The sequence below is a fragment of the Protopterus annectens genome, chromosome 4.part0, assembly GCF_019279795.1.
Source record: "Protopterus annectens isolate FY-2018-M chromosome 4.part0, PAN1.0, whole genome shotgun sequence".
NCBI classification, from domain to species: Eukaryota; Metazoa; Chordata; order Ceratodontiformes; family Protopteridae; genus Protopterus; species Protopterus annectens.
In genome coordinates this window covers 1,803,113,058-1,803,132,679 of record NC_056733.1, presented here as the reverse complement: position 1 = coordinate 1,803,132,679, position 19,622 = coordinate 1,803,113,058, and the positions used below count along the sequence as shown (strand labels likewise).

The 19,622-nt window shown below is 32.0% G+C and overlaps 1 protein-coding gene across 4 annotated transcripts in view; it reads left to right on the top strand.

Moving 5' to 3' along the window:
- Positions 1-19,622, top strand: part of GRIA1 (glutamate ionotropic receptor AMPA type subunit 1) — a 2,520,544-nt gene that overhangs the window by 633,499 nt on the left and 1,867,423 nt on the right. The window lies entirely within an intron of this gene.

Sequence of the window (19,622 nt, the reverse complement as noted above, 5' to 3'; positions counted from 1 at the left end):
ATCATATTTGATAAACTTATAAGAGTTTAGTGTAACCTGCTCCTGAATGTTTTTTTTCATTGACTAGTATAAGCAGAGTCTGTCCACAGTACAACAGAGTTAAATGTTGCAGCAATAGAACATGATTCTATATCTGTTAAGATATTACCATACTCCCATATTATGTGATATCTATAAGCAATTCTCATCTTTTTAGGATACCATAAGAATGAAGTGAATATTTTTTTTAAAAGTTTAAACGTTTTTGTCAGGTATTAAAGCTTTTAATGCAACATATACAATATTGGGTAATATAATCATTTTAATAAGTACTAACCTATCCTCAAAAGTAAAGAACTAACACTTAAATTATTTTCTTCAACATTATTTTTAATCTTACTCGCATCTTAATAGATTTTTATTCCTAACTATTGTACTACTTTTCCTTTGCAGTTATATTTATATTTATCTTTAAACTTACTATCTAGTAATTGATTTAACAGTAACATTTCAATTGTATTATTATAAATTTCAGCAATGATACTTCTTGAAACTTTTCAATTTCCTTATCTATTTCTTCAGTTGAGTAATTTACATCTCCTATTGTTAGTAAAATATCATCTGAAAAAAAATGTATTTTAGATTGACAATCCATAATAGAGAATCAGTATTTTTTTTCTTTCTTTCTTATACGGTTAGGCAAGGGATTGATGACTAATGCAAATAGTGGGGACAAGGGACACCCTTGTTTTGTGCCTTTGTTTAAAGTGAATCCTTGAGAAATGTAAAATCCAATTTTAACATATGCTTTTAAGCCTTTATACAGGTTTTTAATATTCCAATAATTTGTTCTAGAAATGCAAATGCTTCTAAAGATTTAAATAAGTAGTTCCAATCTATTGAGTCAGAAATCTCTCTTGATATCTAAGCTAATTGGAACTGATTTCTTGTACATTCTTTTTTGCTAAATCTAAGATAGTTACTACCCTTTTTATATTATCATACATTAATCTATTGACTATAAATCTCATTTGATCTTTGTTAATCTACTACATCTCTTAATCTTGTAATGAAAATGGAAGTAAATACGTTATAATCTGCATTTAAAAATGAAATGGGTCTATATGAGGAAACTAACTTATTATCTTTTTCTTACTTAAGTATAGATGAGACTAGAGAAATTGTCCATTAGAGAGGAACTATTTTGTCATTTTGAATTATCCTGAAATCATTACTCAATAATTCTGAAATATTTAACAGGAGCAGACTATATAATTCCATACTTAAACCTTCTAAGCTTCTTTAATTTGTATTAGAAAAAAAAAAACGTATTTAACAGAGATGTTTGTTGGTCATTAAGTTTATTAGTAACACTTTTGTTTAAATACTTGCCAATTTTGTAATCATCAGGATTATTATTTTTATCTTTATCAAGATCCTCATGGAGTTTTTAAAAATATTAATAATTTCCTCTATGTCTGAAGTAGGCTTATTAGTGTGAGGATTTGGGATATTATCAATTTGTGCCTTTTTGCTTCAATTAGTTAATCTATGTAGAGATTTTGAAGGTATCACATAATTGTGCAATTTTATTTTTTCTAAAGCTATCTCCACCTTATGTGTTAAAACTGATATTTTCTCCTTAATTTTTTAATGACTTCAGAATTATCTAACTTCATTATCTGTTGTTCATCTTGTATTTCTAACAAATATTTATCCCTCCCTTTCATTTTATCACTGGCCCATCTCCCCATTCTGTCATTAATATGGCTTTTTAAGGAGTCCCATAATAAGACTTTACTAACCTGACCATTATCAAAGTTAAAATATTCTCGATTTATTCCTTAAGGTAACTCTTAAATTCTTTTAATTTATAATATTTACTTGGATTCCATAAATAATCATAAATGTCCTTTTATTCATTAACATCATAATACTTAGTGCATTATGATCAGATAAAGGGCATGGAATAGTTTTGGAATGATTTTAAAATAATTCACTTTATTAAGTAAATTTGTAGAGGCATGAATCCTATCAATTGTAGTTTGCATCATGTGCACATAAAAATAATGAGTGAAGAAAAATGACTTATCTTCTGCTTTTACTATTAATTCAACTAAATTATCATTACTAATTCATCTATTTAGTGATTTAGTTGATGCCAGAATTTTAGCTTTTTTCTTTTCATTTGTATCTTCTGTACTAGCTGTATAGTAAAAATCCCCTGCTAAATTTAAATTACCATTCCAATGACTGTGTAATAAGTTTAATTGATCTTTAGGCACTTTTGTACCTATTCCATAGATCGAGTAAAAATTAGCTGGTGTAGAGAGTTTGACATTATATTAGTTATTACAAGTGTATTCATTTCTTCAGGATCACTAATGGAGTCCTTGACCTAAGGTATAACAGTAGATTTTCTCGAAAGCATAGCAGTTCCTCTACTCGTTTAGTTAAAAGAAGCAGAAGATAGCATTTAGTACCATAAGTTATTTAAATAATGTATATCATTATCCAGCAAGTGAGTCTCTTCCAAGAATATAATGTCCCCTCTATTTAATTTTAGATATCTTATTATTGATTTCCTTTTGTTGCCATTATTAATCCAATTATATTAATAGATAATACATTAAAACTATCCATACTGTTCATTTAAAATAATTTTTTTAAAAGATATGACATATTTATACTATATTAATTTAATCGTATATAAGATTTTAATGTATTTCTCCAAAACTAACTTAACATTCCACATTTTTCAGTTCTTCCTTTCTCAAACTGAACTGCTAAAACTTGTAAATAAAAAAAGTCTACAACTGTAACTTATTACTAGTAAAAACACAACCTACCTTGGATATCAGAGTTCCTAGTTTGCCTATCAAATAGATACACTACTATACTATCTCTCTTCCTATCAATACCTAAAAATTTGTCAAACAAATTAGTGAAAAGCTATCGTAACTTACAAATAATTAATAAAATATATTTAATTTAAAAATATGACAGTCTTAATTTAGTTATATGTTTTACCATTTAAAACTGTTCCCCATTACTAGATTAAAGTGTAATAATCCTCTTCCATTAATCACATATATTAAATAATCCAAGAAGTGGGGTACTATTTACATATTTATGTAATAGTAGTATAAATTATCTATTAAATATTACTAAATTATTTGCTCATTCATCATTATTTTAACTAAATCTCTAAATAAATAAGTAGAACAGAGTTGATCCCGAAGAGATAGAGATATTTGTAAATTTATAAGTGACAGTTTTATCATGCTAAACTATTATACAAAAGAGAAAGCAATGCACATATATATTTACCATGCTAAAAGTTATATACATATTTATAGATCTAACAAAAGCTCTGAATTAATTCTAAAAGTATAAGTGTCTATATCTTAATATTGTGTAAAATTCTTAATATGACAAATATCAAAATATTTACAAATTTAGCTTATTAAACTAATTCATAAAAATATATACATTACTTGTACTCAAAAGGTACAATGTAATTAATGCAAATCCCATTCTTCCTTCCCTTGTTCAAACATATTGAAAAATCTACTTTAATTTCTATGAAAATGGATGTATTGATTTAGCAATATAACACTCAAATTTCAGCAGTGACTTATGAAATGAGTTATTTCAGATAGTCATAGTGAATCTAATAACATACAATATGAAAAATGCTTCAAAGTTCCCATGACCAAGCTTCAAATTTCAGTTTTAAGGATATTTTCAAATATTTTTATGATTTTCTATGTAAATTAAAGGAGATCTTATGCATTCATATTTCTACCATATTCAGGTATATGTAGTGCATATCTTTCTGATAAGCAGTTTGCTGTTTAAATATATATTCTGTCATATGTGCTCACTAATATTGTACCTTTTTTCTGTATAACTTGTATTTCTAAAATCTCCCATCAAAGAGCTATTTAATCATCAGCTCTCTAGTGGGGATGACAGTATGTGTAAATATTTCTTACTTTACTGATACTGCTGTTTTATTAATCTTACTTAGTAAATATTTCATTTATTGTGCACTTGCATGTTTTTCATAAGATGTTTGCTGTTATTAATTTTAGTATTACAAGCAATCATGACTATATATAAAAGAATCGAATGTGTGTTTTTAGCCATTGTGAACTGCTGTCCTGATCTAAGCTTGACATCCTGACATTAGAATTAAATTAAAACATATGAAAATGACAACTCATGGCACACAGCAGCTGCTAAAATCCTCTGTTTCAAATTATTTCTAATTATTTTAAATGGCTCTAATTAGTAACAAACATCTAACTTCTTTCCATTAATATGTACAATTAGAGTTAGTAACACTACAATATAATCTATTAACATTCAGTTAAATGTACGTAAATCATGTAGCAGCAACACCTCAATATAAACTATTATTATAGCTTTTATTTTAATTCCTCACTTAACATCTTTTTTTTATATTTTTTAAAATATTTATATTTTGAATAGATTTCTCACATGTATACTTGAAAAAAGAAAGAAAAAGAAAGCTCCTTTCTGTTTCATAGACATCAGTAAAGAACTTTGACCTAGATTTTCTTTAAAAACATCTCAAGGAGCAGATGGGAAGCAAGGCTAGCATTTTCACACAACTGGAACATTCTTTTGTTCTCAAGCTTTATTTGTTAATTGCTTCATAAACAGCATGTGAAAGGAACATGTTACACAGGAAAAAAGAAAACAAAATCACCAGCACTTTAACACTTGTAATTAGTGTACCACTTAAATTTGACATTCAGTTAACTCAGCAATGCACATATTAAGCAAATAAAAAAAAAATAAAATACACTTTTTAACTTATGTACTCTTAAAGTTGTGTTGCTTATAATTTAATGACATTAACTTACAGGAAGTATTTGTTTAATATTTAGAAATGCATTTATAAGTTTAGTTACATGACTTTATTAAGCCTTTCACTGTAAATATGGTAAAACTAACCATTTATATTCCGTATCAAGAAAAATGTTTTCACTTAAAATATAAGTACATACTTACATATGTTTTGAAGCTTAAAGACCAATACATACTTACTTAAAGGGCAACTTTTTGTCTTCAGAAAATAAAAATCCTTTAGTCAGAGAACATAGGTCAGAATTTTAAGCCTTTTAATTTTAGAAGCAGTTTTCCAGGAATTAGGCTCACTCTGTCTCTTGATGAATATACTGTACCTGAGGGATATACTGTACCAATCTATTTCATCAGTGTTGTTAAGGATTTTATTTTTTTTAACAAAAGTCAATGCCTAATCCAGTTTGTGAAATAGTTTAGTTCCCTCAGAAAACATAATTTGAACTTTACAGGAAACACCAAAATGGTTTTAATATTATTTTTTTTATTTTTTTTTTTTTTATTTTTTAATTAGCAGTAGCAGGATTTCATTTTGCTCATTATTTTACTGGAATAATAATTGTCCAATCTGAGTACATGTTCACCTATTTTAATAGGTGGGCTTGACCATGCTGTTTTTAATATTTGATCTATTTCTAAGCGGGACATAAATGTAACTATAATTGAAAATTGTAGTCAGTTTTCCTTCATTGAATTTGCTCTCAGGGATCTGCACACCCTTTCAGTTCTAAAAGATAAAGCTTCAGGTGGATTTAAAGCTTTATGTAGCCAGGTTGTTAGGAAGTTTATTATATTGTCTCTTTGGTTCATAGGTTCATAGTTTAGTACTAAGCTAACTGCCCTTGTGAGCCATTTTAAGCCTAGCCAATTATCCCTTGTGAGACTCAAACTCTGCACCTTGTGTTTGTAAGGCAAACACCTTAGCCATTAAGCCATCCTCCCACCCTCTCTTGTACTCTTCAGGCATACCATAAATTCTAATGTTATTTTGCATCAGTCTATTTTCTAAATCAACTTTATCTATGAGCCAGAAATTCAATCTCTGACTAACAGGTTATTCTGGCTTCATGATCATTTAAAACTTATTGCATTCGGTTGATTGGTGCACTTTTTTGTCTCATAAGAATTTTAAATGTTACACCTTTTTTCTGGACTCTTCTTTCTATCTTTCTGTTATAATAACCAGTTTTCCCATTTTAAGTACTTCATCCTGCATACTAGATATTAATGACAGGATGTCTTTTTTAACACAATCATGAGTACAATTTCTTAATGTCTCATCAAGTCTCTCCTCTCTTAACCAAGCAGTTGAAATTCTGACAAGAAAATTACAGCTTTTGAAGAACTTGAAGCTATAAATCTTTCCCCTTAATATTAGTTAATAAAATTAGCTAACAAGATTTTCTAAATTTTCATTTTTTTTTATTATATTTTTGTCAGAGAAAAGCTTTCAGTCATAGAGCTTTCACCACTTGCTGCTACCAGTTAGTCATCTTGGCCATGCCTTTGATTGATATCCTTCTAAAGTATTTATTTTTTATTATTTTTTTAATATTTGACTACTGAGGAAACTAAAAGCATTAAGGACTGAATATAAATATATTAGATGTGAATATTGTATTTGTCTTGCAGTATTCATGCAAATTTTCTATATACTCACAAATAAGAAGCTGTCAGCTGTGCATGTGAGGCTGAGTAAAGGCATTGGTTATAACATATTATAGGTTCATAGATTAGTACTAAGCTAACTGCCCTTGTGAGCCATTTTAAGCTTAGCCAACTATCCCTTGTGAGACTCAAACCCTGCACCTTGTGTTTGTAAGGCAAACACCTTAACCATTGGGCCACCCTCCCAACAAGCAATGCAAATGATATAATATGAAAATTAGATCTGCATTATTAGAAATAGTTTAAATGTATTGTGTTTGGTAATAGTAACAAATAGTGAATTGTTATGATGACATTTTAAAACATTATTATGTATTGCTAAACTCTGTTAAAAAATGTAACATATGGCTTTATTTGTTGATAGACCTCTTTATTTTTAGTAGTAATATTTTAGTAATACTTATAATAAGTCATTTTAAGATGATAGAAGAATTATAATTTTTTTCTAGTATGGAACTGTTATTTTTTTTGGCATAAGTAGTGTTTATCATCAGTGTACTGTAAGTTAACTCATATATATCAGCACAAATTGGTAACCACATATTAGCAAATTGTAATTAATAATGTGTACATAAGTCAAGAAGCAACATGATGAATTTATTTAGCTTTACTGATTTGCTTTAATACATTTCAGCTATGAAACTAGTAGACTCTCTGCACTATAGCTACACATTGTGTGTGTGTGTGTGTGTGTGTGTGTGTGTGTGTATATATATATATATATATATATATATATATATATATATATATATATACACATATAAACAGAGCAGCAGTATCACCACCATGGCTGCAATTGAAAACAACTTTAGTGGCATATAAAACAAAAGGATAAGCACTTTTGGGTATTTACCATGTCCTTCTTCAGATTTAAAAACTCTAAAACAGTGTATGATTTTGGTTTTTAGCACACACTGTTTGAGTTTTCAGAACTGAAGAAGGACATGGTAAATGTCTGAAAGGGCTTATCCTTTTGTTTCATATGCCATTAAAGTTGTTTTTAGTTACAGCTGTCATGGTGATGCTGCTTCTTTATCTGTTACTGTGTACAGTATTTACTATTGGAAGTTACATTGTGGTGTTGGTTGTTTTATATATATGTATATATATATATATATTAATGCATATATATATATATATATATATATATATATATATATATATATATGTATATATATATATATATATATATATATATATATATATATATATATATATACAAAATTATATTAAGTTAATTTATATTAACAAATATTACATTTATATTAAAGAAGAGTAAGGTTGTTTGTTGTGTAATTGTATCCTGTGCAATACACAGTGAAATTAGTAAAGAGTTGTGCAGTAATGACAAATACAGAAAGAATGTGAAAATGCAGCTTAACATGTAGGTCTGGCAGTTTACATTAATAATATGTTGAAACCAGCACTGTTTTGAATGCCATTGCTTTGCCAGGATACCCATTAAACAATATATGCTAATAACTGCTATTGTTAAAACAAGCCCAATGAATACAGACCTAATTATTAACCAGTTCTGATAGCATGTAAGCACTTGTTGCTTCTTTTCCAAGGCTTTAAAAATTGAAGAGGCTGATCTCTCTCAAGATAAATAGATGAGGACCATGTCAGGGGCAACATGCATGCATCAGTTGTGAATTTTTTTGTTTGTTTTTTTTTGCTGGCTTATGACACATGCAGAAATAAATAAGTCGGTAGGACACTCATAATTCTTCCTCCAGCGCAACTCTTCCTGGGCATGGCGATTAGCAAACAGAATCTAACAGAGCCTGTGTGAGCAGTAGTGCTAGCATTCAGGTTCACTTCTCTCTCTCTTATGGAACTCCCCAGCAGGCAAGAAGAAATACCAGCCAAACTAGATGGGAATACAAAATGTTGGTTAGAGTGACTTGAAAAGAGCTACTTCTTTTGAAGATGAGCCTTAACCTGGCAATTGACTCAGCATTCTAGACGGGAAAAAGAAATAATACAGATGTAGTTTGCTAAAGCACATTATGAGACAACACACTGTAATTAATATATTGTTATTTTGTGATATCATTTTGTTGAATATACGTGGACAGTAGCAATGCTTTTCGTGCATTATTTTTTTTTGGCTTTTCCCAGTTATGGGTCGCCACAGCAGAACTCCGGTCCACTAATGATTGGTAGTTGAGTTTTACGTGCCAAGTTACCAGCCGTGATGCACAACCTTCAAGAAGGTACGCCCATTCACGCATGTCCCATGCAGAAGACGCTCTAGCTGAGAATCGAACTGGACAGCATCTTACTGTGAGGCGACAACTCTACCTACTGTTTTGTAAAGATCATTACAGTGCAAATGAGAAAATAATGCCTTCCAAGTGCCTTTTTTGTAGTATGGTTTAATACTACACTGACAGTAACATTGCTTTGCACATCCCATGGACCATGTTTATAGAAAATATCCTGAAGTTTCAATTTTTGAAACTAAAAATGTGTAGTAAAGCTTATACATATTTATTTATTTATTTGACATTTGTTGACTGGGAGTGTCCAATTGAGCAAAAAGCTCCTTTTCAGCAGAGGCCCGGGGAGAAAAGCTTGACAACAGCATGAATAATTATTAACAGACAAACAATAATGAAAGAGTGCATATATGAAGAGTAAATGCAGTAAGTCATACAATATATGCATGCTAGAAGAAAAGTAAGCCTAAGTACACTTTATGATATGATTTCAGTGAGAAGAGGCAATGTCCATGATATTTTGAGACAAGTTATGTAACAGAGCAGTTTCTTGAAACAGTGGATCAGCTATTTTCAACTTATATAATGTCAATAAATCAGTTAAGAAGGATATTGCAGAAAAGAGATATTTTAACAAGATGCTTAGTAGAGACAACATAAGACAGTAGATGGCAATTGACATGAACAGCAACAGTGTACAGTAGGTAAGTGGAGGCAGACAAGTTGACCAACAGTTTTGTTCACAGAAGTGCTGTTCAGCATAAGTTGGATGAGGTTAAAGCAGGAGCTGGATCTGTAGTTTTTATAGAATCCCCTTGATGTCAGTATTGTATTAATATAACACTGATACATTGGAAATTGCACTTCATTAATTAGTTAATTAATTAATGATCAAAATAAGTATACATTTATAAAAGTTATGATCTCGTGACATTGAGAAAGCTTTTGGCAAAGCCTCATTTCTTGGCTGTCTTATAGAACTAAGCCTGTATCATTTGGAACATGCAAATATATAAATGTTTTATTTTCATGCCTTTTTTGGTTTTGCATGTCCCCATCTATCTTTACATATATGAGTACATCACATTTCATAGAAAATACCTTTCACTGATATATTTTTTTCTGATAAAACTTGTCAAATGTTACATTATCTTTGGAAACAATGATCAAAGTGCTGAATGTAATGTATGTGGGACTGGGTACTAATGCCAAGCCGTTTTGTTTATAACAAACGTTTTGGCATTGGAGTTGCATGTGTTTGCAAGCATTTGTAGGTTAGGATCACAGTAAATGTCCACACTTACTCATTTTTATCAAACTTTTTCATGCTCCTGCCTTTGCTTCAGTCCTAGTCCTTACACAGTATGGTACTTTACATCTCCCTAACAGTACCATTGTATAGACAATTTATGACTACAGGTCAATGGTGTTTTTTTTTTCCTTTCTTGATATATGTAGTGACATGGATGCAACAATTTGGAGAAGGATAAATTTGATTAAAATTTTCAAAAGAATCATGATTAGTTTTAATAATTCTTTATTTATTTGCTATTTGTCATTTCCATAACATTTGTCAATTTAAGAAAAAAAATATTTACACACTTTGATCAACAATACAGATGCCTTAAATTTGTGCAAGAACAGCTAATCCCCATATATATATATATATATATATATATATATATATATATATATATATATACACACACACACACACATATATAATAAGCAAGGGGTGAAAGGGTGTGCTGCGGGCCTTGTGCTCTTGTCAATACACTTTTTTTTTTTAACTATGCATATTCTAAGGAGTCACATCGCTGCATGCACAGAACTGTGTTGTTGATAGTCATATTGACATAATATCAATTTGAAAAATGCTATTATATCCATTTATATGTATATACAGACATAGGTTCATAGGTTGGTACTAGGCTATCAGCCCTAGGGCCTATACAAGCCTAGCCATAGCAATTCCTTGGCTATTTCTTCCCACAGTATTTACTTCCCTGGACCTCTGTCTAGCAGGGTGACTGACATGATCCCTGGGGTGAATTTCCTATCTCCTATCCAATCATCAAGGTTTATTTTGAAGAGGGTCAAAGAGGAGCTCTGCTTGACATGTGTGGGCAGTCTATTTCAGAGTCTGGGGAGTCTCTGGATCAGGAATCTATATATACATATATGCATATGTGTGTGTGTGTGTGTGTGTGTGTGTGTATACATATATATATATATATATATATATAGATATATATATAGATATATATATATATATATATGTGTGTGTGTGTACATCTATACAGACATATATATATATATATATATATATATATATATATATATATATATATATAAAATGTATGTGTGTGTGTGTGTGTGTGTGTGGGATCACTACGGAATACCAAAATTCCACAATCCCGAGACATTAAATCCCGAGGACCAGTATCTCGAGATTGCAAAATCTCAAAAGTAGTGAATGGGGATTGCAGTACCATGCAGAATGGAAAGTTTGCCATTCACTCCACTGTAGTGCGAACTAGGAGTTGGTATATTTAAGTTGCAAGGGGTATATGGGGTGCAACAGCTTGTTGGAAGTTTTACTTTTTTTTTTTTTTTTTTTTTTTTTTTTTTAATGTTTGAGATTCTGCAATCTCGAGATTCTGGTCCTGGAGATTGAGTCTCAAGATTATGAAATTTCAGCATTCTGGAGTGATCGTATCTATATATGTGTGTGTGTATGTGTATATATATATATATATATATATATATATATATATATGTATGTACAGTATAGACACACACACACACATATATATATATGTATATGTATATATATATATATATATATATATATATATATATATATGTGTATATATATATATATATATATATATATATATATAAATATTTATACTATCTTTAGTCAAATGGCCAAATACCAGTATTGTAAGTGGCGACATATTAATGCTTACAGCAAAATGTCAGCATGCTTTGGTGTCTGCTCCAAGGATCAAACTTGAAGCAGGACAATAAGGACTAGCATTATTAGAGGAAGAATACTCCTCTCCACCCCTCCTGCTATTTATATATACTAACCTAGATAGCACAATCCCAGGGGTAAGGGAATATTCTCCTGCCTTAGTGACTGTCTCATGTATTTGTCGACCATCTATTTTGTCACACAAACTACCAAACCCTTATAGATTTATATATTGTCTCCTTAAAACAAAAAAAAATGAGTATAACTAATCAAACAAATGTGTATGAAATTCAAGTACTCATACACATTTAAAATCATGTAAAAACATATTGACAACAAAAACTTTTAAAACTAATTTTTTTTTCCCAAGGGACAACCCCCCCAGCAACTTTATACCTCCTGTAACTTTTATTTACCATCTCCAATGTTGCACTATGGGGGTAAATACCCCAACCCCTCTATGCAGTGATCTTCTACATGAGAAGAACAGTAGTTTGTAATATTTTCATATTTGATCACTTTGGCTGGTGGTCTCACTATTCAGATGTTCACAAACATATATGTGTATGTATTGAATCATCAATGTAAAATTAAATCATTCCTTTTAGTGATCACAGTTACAGCTAATTAAATTAGCCATTGGCAGTTCTTGTTGCAAAATATTTACATTATGTATTTTTGTAGAGCCAGGACCCTTCCAGCCCCATACTCCTGATTCTGTAAATGTAATAGCTCCAAGGTCAGATAAGAGAGGAGGATATGATATTTTTCTTTATCCCAATCTAAACCAGTCTCAAGGAAATATACACAGTCCATTTTGAAAGTGAGTGAATCCATTGCTATTCTCTTCACTACTGTGCTATCATGACATGCAACACTGACGTAATTGTTTTTGATGGTTTACCGTTGATGGAATGCATATCCTTTAGCCAGTTGGTTCCTGGTATGTATATGTGTATATTTGTTTAAATTCAAACAGGAAGACGGGGAAGAGATTTAAGGAAAAGAAAAGACAAGATGAGGATTCCCATTCAGTCAGAAAAGTCTAATGTGACCTAAACAAAAGACTTTTTCAAAACTCACATTGGATATTTAAAATAAGCAATGAAGAAGTAGTATTTTCATTAAATAATTTGTAAGGATTTATTTAGAGCTGTACTTGTGTAACACTGAAAAAAGTCAATATTTTTTCACCAAAGCTACCAGCTTAATAGGACAGTTTTTAGTATTGTGTTTTGTTAAAAGAGGTTTGCAGTAAGACTTATTCAAGAGAATTAAGTTGTTTTCATTGTCAGGTAGTTTATTTCTTAGCTAGAACTAATATATTCCCCAAAGTAGAGAATGTAGCAGTAGAATCACATCTGGGCCAGGAACCTCAAATAATATAAACTCATCTTCCATTCTTCTTAAAGCTTCCAAAACAAGTCTCTTGGGACTGCCTTCCAATTTTTTTTAAGTGAAGGACACAAAGAAAATATGAACCTGATTACCTAAAACTATAGTTACAAATATAGGCTACTGATTAGATCTTTCAGAAAAAAATAGTTCTTACTCAAGGGTTTCAAAAAGCATAATGTGGAATCCTTCAGGCAAATGGTTGTAATGTAGTAAATGAAGATTGCACTGAAGGAGCATACAGTATTTCCTGTATTCTTTCTCCTGACCAGCTATAACTACTGGTCTCTGCAACCCTTCTGTAACAACCTTCCCATTTCCTCCTTACATTTGTCTTGGAAGTGACACTTCACTGGGTGGATCCATGACTCCTCTGGTAGATGACCTCTTGGTGATTCTTGGTTAGGCCCGTGGACCAAGGGATCCCAAGAGGAGTAGTAAATGTAGAGCTGTGCTTTACATTCATATGATTTTGAATATTTGATTTTTAAGTATTTTAATACTAATTTCATAAGATTTCTTAACAGTATTGGATGCTTCAGTATTGTGTGATTTGTTTCATGCCTTATTTAAAAATGGTTGGTATTAAATTGTATTAGTTTTGGTTAAGTAATTTCCTATAATAAAAGTACTAAAATATGTATATCATTAATAAGATCTTCCAGCCCAATGCAACAGTTTTCTGTTCTAATGTAGCAAACAGTCCTGACTCTTTATTCCTATAAACCTGAGGTAGGATCAGGGAATGAAGATTTCAAGGCAGATAGTTTTCCAGATGATTTGGTCATGGTAGTCTTCACTTGAGAAAGATTCATGAAGTCATTGCATAAATAATAAATCTGATTTAATTTCCATAATAGCTGAAGTTAGTATACACAGAAACATGGCACCAGAGCTAGTCCCCTGTCCTCACCCTTTGTCATGTGTCTCGCAAGAAAACAAAAAAACAAACTCTTCACTTGTTTCCTATTAGATAACAATATAGTCGTCTTTTTTTTTTTAAATTTGTTGTAATTGAATATTTAGGCAATTTAGAGGACATGGGCCTATGAGGAAACCAATAAGATGATTTACAAAGTAGTAAGGAAGGTAGCAGCAAATAGATAATCTGCTTTTATTCAGAAATCTGCCTTGAAGTCTCCAGGTAAAATTATTGACAGGAAAAAAAACATTTGTAAAGTTTCCACTCTAGCTTTTGGTTGAACTTTCCACTTTCACTATGGTAGTTTTCTTGATTTAATATTCATTTATATGCTGACAGTTTCACTGAAAGAGAATTAGAGCTGCCTGACCTGCTTGATACGATCAGCAAAACTGCAATAAAAAACCCAAACAAACTAGAATATTCACTGTGTAATGCATTAAACCTCCTGTTGTAGAGGCCCATGGAATATATGCAAATGACCCCTTAAGGACATAGTGTTTCAGCTACATGGCTTCTGAATGCCCTTGACATTTTATGTTTTAAGCCTTTATTGGTGTATTCAGGCCAATAAAGCCAAACGGCACTAGCTGTAGACTTGCACATTTCAACCTTTTTAGTGACCTCATCAGTACAGCATAAGTAAATTGTTTGGCTATACTTAAGGAATACAGAACTTAAAATAAGCCTAATCTCCATAAAGATTAAGGTACCTGCAAAATATCACAGATAACATTCACACCAAAGGGTAAAAGTAGTAAAGACAAACCATTTGGTAACAACTGCAAAAAAAAAAAACAGCCAAACTAGAGTCTTCACTGCATAATACTTTAAACCTACTTTCTCATATAGTCATTTCAATCATAATATGACGCTTATATGGTATGCACCCTGTACAAAACTGTAAGTTGTATTATCTCATTTTTCCATGTGTGTTTGCAATGTGTATATTTGTGAAAATAAGTTACCTCCTTACCTGGAGTAATAGTAGATAATATTCATTTTTTTCTGTTTTTTTATCTGCCATGTATGTAAGGAAAGAGCACTACAGATGCAATATTTGCTCTGAGAGTGTTGTTGGAGAAATACAGAGAAGGTCAGAAGGAGTTGCATTGTGTCTTTGTGGACTTAGAGAAAGCATATGACAGGGTGCCTAGAGAGGAGTTGTGGTATTGTATGAGGAAGTCGGGAGTGGCAGAGAAGTATGAAAGATTGGTACAGGATATGTACGAGGTTAGTGTGACATTGGTGAGGACTGCGGTGGGAGTGGCAGATACGTTTAAGGTGGAGGTGGGATTACATCAAGGATCAGCTCTGAGCCCTTTCTTATTTGCAGTGGTGATGGACAGGTTGACAGATAAGATTAGACAGGAGGCCCCATGGGCTATGATGTTTGCAGATGACATTGTGATATGTAGTGAGAGTAGGGACCAGGTTGAGGAGACCCTGGAGAGGTGGAGATATGCTTTAGAGAGGAGAGGAATGAAGGTCATCAGGGCTAAAACAGAATATATGTGTGTAAATGAGAGGGAGGGTAGAGGAATGGTGAGGATGCAGGGAGTAGAGGTGGTAAAGGTGGATGAGTTTAAGTACTTGGGATCAACAGTTCAGAGTAATGGTGAGTGTGGAAGAGAGGTGAAAAAGAGAGTACAGGCAAGGTGTAATGGGCGGAGAAGAGTGTCAGGAGTGATTTGTGACAGACTGGTACCAATAAGAGTGAAAGGGAAGCTCTACAAGAGGGTAGTGAGACCAGCTGTGTTATATGGGTTGGAGACAGTAGCATTGTCAAAAAGACAGGAGTCAGAGCTGGATGTGGCAGAGTTAAAGATATTAAGATTTGCACTGGGTGTGACTAGGATAGACAGGATTAGGGATCAGTATATTAGAGAGTCAGCTCAGATTGCACAGTTTAGAGACAAAGCAAGAGAGGCGAGATTGCATTGGTTTGGACATGTGCTGAGGAGGGATGCTGAGTATATTGGGAAAAGGATGCTAAGGATGGAGTTGCCAGGTAAGAGGAAAAGAGGAAGGCCTAAGATGAGGTTTATGGATGTGGTGAGAGAGGACATGCAGGCGGTTGGTGTGAAAGAGCATGATGCAGAAGACAGGAAGAAATGGAAACAGATGATCCACTGTGGCGACCCCTAATGGGAACAGCCGAAAGAAGATGATGATGATGATGTATGCAAGAGAGGAAAGACTGAAATTATCTACATTTTCTAGGAATATTTTTTAACGTTTTTCTTCTACTAAGCAGTAGGAGGCAATGATATGTGATGATGATAAAAGACATACTTATTTTGTGCCACAATAGATGTGTTTATTTTGTTACAGCTTTGGTTCTGAGTTTTTGTGGCGTAGAACAGATTACAGCTTCAAAGTCTCTTATTCAATTTCATACACATGGGATTTCTATCATAAGAAAAACGTTCCTAATATGATATGATGACCATCCAAAAGAAGTCTATAAGCAATGAACTTTTCCTGTATGAACATTTATATTTTTTTTCTGTTTTATAACCTGTAGTATTAAGTAATAATCTACAATCCCATTGTACTGTGTCTTTAATAATTATTTTTAGTAATGAAATTGGAGTTTGAGAGACTCCCCATGATTTTAACATCCAGATACCACAAAATACCTTTAAGACATGGTAGGAATATCTTTTTGTAATGTAGTAATGATTTCCATCTAGTTTTAAAATTTGTTGCAATGTTGCTATGTCTAAAAATGTATTGCCATGCACTGTTTATTGATTCTAGACAATGCAAAGTAATAATGACTAAGTAAAGGAAAAATAGTTGTTGTAATCTTTCTACAGTCGTGTAGTAATTTGTTGATTCTGCTAATTCTACTAATTGTTATTTTATGTTTGCAATAATGGACTCAGAACTATTACATTAACCATTTAAGATGAAGCATAGTTTTCATTTACATATCTTTCTCAAAGATTATGCAAAGAAACTGTGAAACAACTTGCCTGCTTTTAATTACTTTTATGCATGTTTATAGGTTATTAATCCTGAAGTAAATATCTGGCTTTTGTATTTTATGAAATGAGTACATCTGTGAATAGAAACCTTATATGCATACAATTTACCTTGCTAAGGTCATTGACTGATTTATAATCGCATCATAGTATATTGTTAATTTATTTATTCATTTGTTAGAGGGGGTAGGTGGATAGAACTAGGACATAGGCAACAAAACACAATAAATACAAAGCCGAGGATGGCATACAATAGTGCAAGCTAAAATACAGAGCAAACAAGTTAGACTAGATTTCTGATAATTTTAGAAACTGATTAGAAAATGTAGGTATGGAGCTCTGATTGCAGTAGATGGCAGAGCTTTGATCTCAGAATTGAAACAGAGTTTTGCTTGCAGCAGTTTGACAGCGATTTGATTACAGTATTTTGGCAGAGTTTTTAATATAAGGATATTGTAATTAGCTTTTTGGCAGTATTAGAAGTTTTGGTAGAGAAAACATGTTGTCAGCACTGTGAGTATGTATATAAGCCAGACCAAAACATCAGTATTGTGCTAGAGTGCAAATCTAGGTCACATGCAAATGAGGGTAACCATTGCATTATGTACAGAAGAGTAGATCATTGTTATCTGTCTATCTAGATGGATAGTTATAGATGTATATAATACCATTGTTTGTTTACATTGGCCAGCCTGTAAGAGTTGATTAAGGAAATATCTAGCCTTACCTTTCAGATGGACATCATAAGTGATGAAAAGTTTGCATAGGCATGCTCATTATGTTTCAGAAACTGAACTTACATAAAAGTTCAGTAGTAGATAGTTCCTTTATGATACAAAACATCTAACCTAATGTATGGTTCACATCTAACATAAATATGAATAATCTTATATTTAATGTCTAATGTACATTAGTTTAACTCTATAAGATTCCAAATGTGGACATCTGTAATAAAGACTTGACTTGTCTAAAAGAGGTTTGAAGAACATTTTCTAATTTATTGTCAAACTTTGTAAACCTCCTGATATAGCATTCAAGAAGTATGTGTTGCAAAAAGGGTATATCTGGTATCAGGTACATATTTTGTGATGTACATATTCTACATATACATATTCTATGATACTGCAAGATCTTGAGAGCTGTGTTTATGTTTGTATTTGGAGCTTTTCTTCTTGGGCATTTGCTGAAAACAGGCTGTGTTGACCCAGTCGGACTATCCCTGTAAACAAATGTCAAATAAACAAAAAATAATGAGAATTTAAGCATCTGATAGTGTATAGTAAAAGTGTATCTGACTCACAGTTGGAATACTCCTTAATTTCCGTTCCCAAATACCTTTTAGTATTATAACCAAACCTGCCTAACTCAAGGAAATGTGCTTAATTAGATATGCTGGACCCAAATGCATATTAATATGTTAAAAGATCAAATGAGTTTCATGAAGTAAAACCGTTCCATCTGATCTGTGTTTTATCCAAGCCAAATTTGAAATGGATCATTTATGTCCCGTATATCATTATTACAGCAAAGAGAAACTATGCCTTCCCCATATGAATATGTGTTGCAACGCACACACTGATGTAAGCTATCATCACTGGAAAGGCAAAAGCAAGCTCATTCCACTGGTCCTGGCTATGTTTTGTCCCATGGACGCCTACTCTTGCATGGTGGTGATAAGCTGATCAGAGACACACCAATATCCTTCCTGAGGAAGTGAGCAAACAGTGACCACTCACTTCTCCCTTTCACCTGGCTATTAAAACACCAAGACTGTTACTAAAACCCATGTTATCTGTCTCACAGTTAGGGCTGTACCCGATACACTACATGGCTGAGATACAAAAGAGAATCAGTGCTGCATGGGATTTGAAAAATGAGACCAATTACCAAAGGAAGAAACATTGAGTTTAGTGCATGTGTTCTTAAAGTTATAATGATAAAGTTCAATTTATTACTTTTATTTGTTCACATTCATTTGGTTGGATTACAAAACCTGAAAAAAGAATGAAAACTCATATGTCCAGTGTCCATTTAGTACTGTAGCAGACTAGTACCATACCTTTCAACTTCTTAGTGCTAGAAATCTGGACAAAGCCTGCCAGAATGGGGGAACAAAGGCCAAAAATAGGGACAGATTTTAAAAATTGCTCATATAAACTTAGAAAGTTGCTAGAATAACAGGATTTGTGTTAGCATGCTTTTTCCGAAGAATTTGAAGTCTGAAATACAAATGTATGCAATTACTTTGTGACTTCACTCCTCATATCATCCCAGTGATTTGCCAGAAATTCACAAATTTTATGAGGAACAGACCAAGAATATGAGGGGAAAATCTGGACATTCTGCAATGAAGGAGCTTGACCCTTTGCAAAATTACTGTTGAAGGTGTTATACTTCATGTAATATTTTCTACTAATTGTGATTTGACACAACACTTTTTCTATCAAGTGAGTTTCCAACTATTTTATTCAGTGTTTTGAAATCCATTTATATGTAATTTATTTATTTATTTAACATTTGTTGACGGGGAAAGTCTGACTATGGCAGAGCCTATTTTCAGTGGAGGC